We start from the raw sequence: 3,369 nt of genomic DNA on the forward strand, positions 1-3,369 counted from the left end.
TCTGTGGAATACCTGAATAGACAACGAATCATCCCAATATTGAGGAAGTGGACTTTGGGAGCAACTGTAGACTTGGGGTTTCCTTTCAGTATTTAATTTGTTTCTGGTTTTATCTTTATCGTAGTTTAGTGTTTAGAGCTTATTATCAATGGTAGATTTATTTATTGATTTGGTTGCTCTCTTTCTTTTTTTATTTTATGTGTCTGTGTGTATATATATATATATATATAATTCTTTCTTTCTTTCTTTCTTTGTTTCTTTCCTTCTTTCTTTCTTTCTTTTTTTCTCCCTTTCCTTCTGAGCCATGTGGCTCAAAGGGTCTTGTTGCTCTGGCCAGGTGTCAGGCCAGAGCCTCTGAGGTGAGACAGCCAAGTTCAGGACATTGGTCCACCAGAGACCTCCCTTTCCCATGTAATATCAAATGACGAAAGCTCTCTCACAGATCTCCATCTCAACACTAACCCAGCTCCACTCAGGGACCAGCAAGCTCCAGTGCTGGACACCCTATGCCAAACAACTAATTAGACAGGAACACAGCCTCACCCATTAGAAGAGAGGCTGCCTAAAATCACAATAAGGTCAAAGACACCTTAAAACACACCACTAGACACAGTCCTGTCCACCAGAAAGACAAGATCCAGCCTCATCCACAAGAACACAGGCACCAGTCCCCTCCACCAGGAAGCCTACACAAGCCACTGAACCAACCTTACCCACTGGAGACAGACACCAAAAACAACAGGAACTATGAACCTGAAGCCTGTGAAAAGGAGACCCCAAACACAGTAAGTTAAACAAACCGAGAAGACAGAAAAACACAACAGATGAAAGAGCAAGGTAAAAACCCACCAGACCAAAGAAATGAAGAGGAAATAGGCAGTCTACCTGAATAACAATTCAGAGTAATGATAGTAAAGATGATCCAAAATCTTGGAACCAGAATGGAAAAAATACAAGAAATATTTAACAAGGACCTAGAAAAACTAGAGAGCAAACAAACCATGATGAACAACACAATAAATGAAATTTAAAGTTCTCTAGAAGAAATCAATAGCAGAATAAGTGAGGCAGAAGAACAGATAAGTGACCTGGAAGATAAAATAATGGAAATAACTACCACAGAACAGAATAAAGAAAAAAGAATGAAAAGAATTGAGGACAGTCTCAGAGACCACTGGGACAACAGTAAATGCAACAACATTCAAATTATAGGGGTCCCAGAAGAGGAAGAGAAAAAGAAAGGGACTGAGAAAATATTTGAAGAGAGTATAGTTGAAAACTTCACTAATATGGAAAAAGAAATTGTCAGTGAAGCCCAGAAAGCGCAGCCTCCCATACAGGATAAATCCAAGGAGAAACAAGCCACGACACATATTAATCAAACCATCAACTATTAAATACAGAGAAAAAATATTGCAAGCAGCCAGAGAAGCAACAAACATACAAGGGAAACCCCATAAGGTTAAGAGCTGATCTTTCAGCAGAAACTCTGCAAGTCATAAGGGAGTGGCAGGACATATTTAAAATGATGAAAGGGAAAAACCTACAACCAACATTACTACACGCAGCAAGGATCTCATTCAGATTTGATGGAGAAATTAAAACCTTTATAGACAAGCCTAAGTTAAGAGAATTCAGCTCCACCAAACCAGCTTTACAACGAATGCTAAAGGAACTTCTTTAGGCAGGAAACATAAGAGAAGGAAAAGACCTACAATAACAAATTCAAAACAAATAGGAAAGTGGTAGTAGGAACATACATATCAATAATTACCTTAAATGTAAATGGATTAAATGCTCCCACCAAAAGACACAGACTGGCTGAATGGATACAAACATGACCTGTATATATGTTGTCTACAAGAGACCCACTTCAGACCTAGGGACACATACAGACTGAAAGTGAGGGGATGGAAAAAGATATTCCATGCAAATGGAAATCAAAAGAAAGCTGGAGTAGCAATTCTCATAACAGACAAACAGATTTTAAAGTAGAGATTATTACAAGAGACAAAGAAGGACACTACATAATGATCAAGGAATCAATCCAAGAAGAAGATATAACAATTGTAAATATTAATGCACCCAACATAGGAGCACCTCAATACACGTCAAATGCTAACAGCTATTAAAGGGGAAATCAACAGTAACACAATAATAGTAGGAGACTTTAACACCCCACTTTCACCAATGGACAGATCATCCAAAATGAAAATAAATAAGGAAACACAAGCTTTAAATGATACATTAAACAAGATGCAGTTAATTGATATTTATAGGACATTCTATCCAAAAACAACAGAATACACTTTCTTCTCAAGTGCTCATGGAACATTCTCCAGGATAGCTCATATCTTGGATCACAAATCAAGCCTTCATAATTTAAGAAAGTTGAACTTGTATCAAGTATATTTTCTGACCACAACCTATGAGATGAGATATCAATTACAGGAAAAAAAGCATTAAAAAGATACGAACACATGGAGGCCAAACAATACAGTACTAAATAACCAAGAAAAAACTGAAAAAATCAAAGAGGAAATCAAAAAATACCTAGAAACAAATTACAATGAAAACACGTCGGCCCCAAACGTATGGAATGCAGCAAAAGCAGTTCTAAGAGCAAAGTTTATAAGCAATACAATCCTACCTCAAGAAACAAGAAACATCTCAAATAATCAACCTAACTTTACACCTAAAGCAATTAGAGAAAGAAGAACGAAAAAACTCCCAAAGTTAGCAGAAAGAAAGAAATCATAAAGATCAGATCAGAAATAAATGAAAAAGAAATGAAGAAAACGATAGCAAAGATCAATAAAACTAAAAGGTGGTTCTTTGAGAAGATAAACAGAATTGATAAACCATTAGTCAGAATCATCAAGACAAAAAGGGAGAAGATTAAAATCAATAGAATTAGAAATGAAAAAGGAGAAGTAACAACTGATGCTGCAGAAATGCAAAGGATCATGAGAGATTACTCCAGTCAACTACATGCCAGTAAAATGGACAACCTGGAAGTAATGGACAAATTCTTAGAAAAGCACAACCATCTGAGACTGAACCAGGAAGAAATAGAAAATATGAACAGACCAATCGCAAGCACTGAATTTGAGACTGTGATTAAAAATCTTCCAACAAACAAAAGCCCAAGAACAGATGGCCTCACAGGCGAAGTCTATCAAGCAATTAGAGAAGAGCTAACACCTATCCTTCTCAAACTCTTCCAGAATTTAGCAGATGCAGGTACACTCCCAAACTCACTCTATGAGACCACCATCACCCTGATACCAAAACCAGACAAAGATGTCACAAAGAAAGACAACTACAGGCCAATATCACTGATGACCATAGATGCAAAAATCCTCAACA

This window comes from Neophocaena asiaeorientalis, unplaced genomic scaffold, assembly GCF_003031525.2.
Source record: "Neophocaena asiaeorientalis asiaeorientalis breed wild unplaced genomic scaffold, Neophocaena_asiaeorientalis_V1.1 scaffold65, whole genome shotgun sequence".
Classification (NCBI taxonomy): Eukaryota; Metazoa; Chordata; class Mammalia; order Artiodactyla; family Phocoenidae; genus Neophocaena; species Neophocaena asiaeorientalis.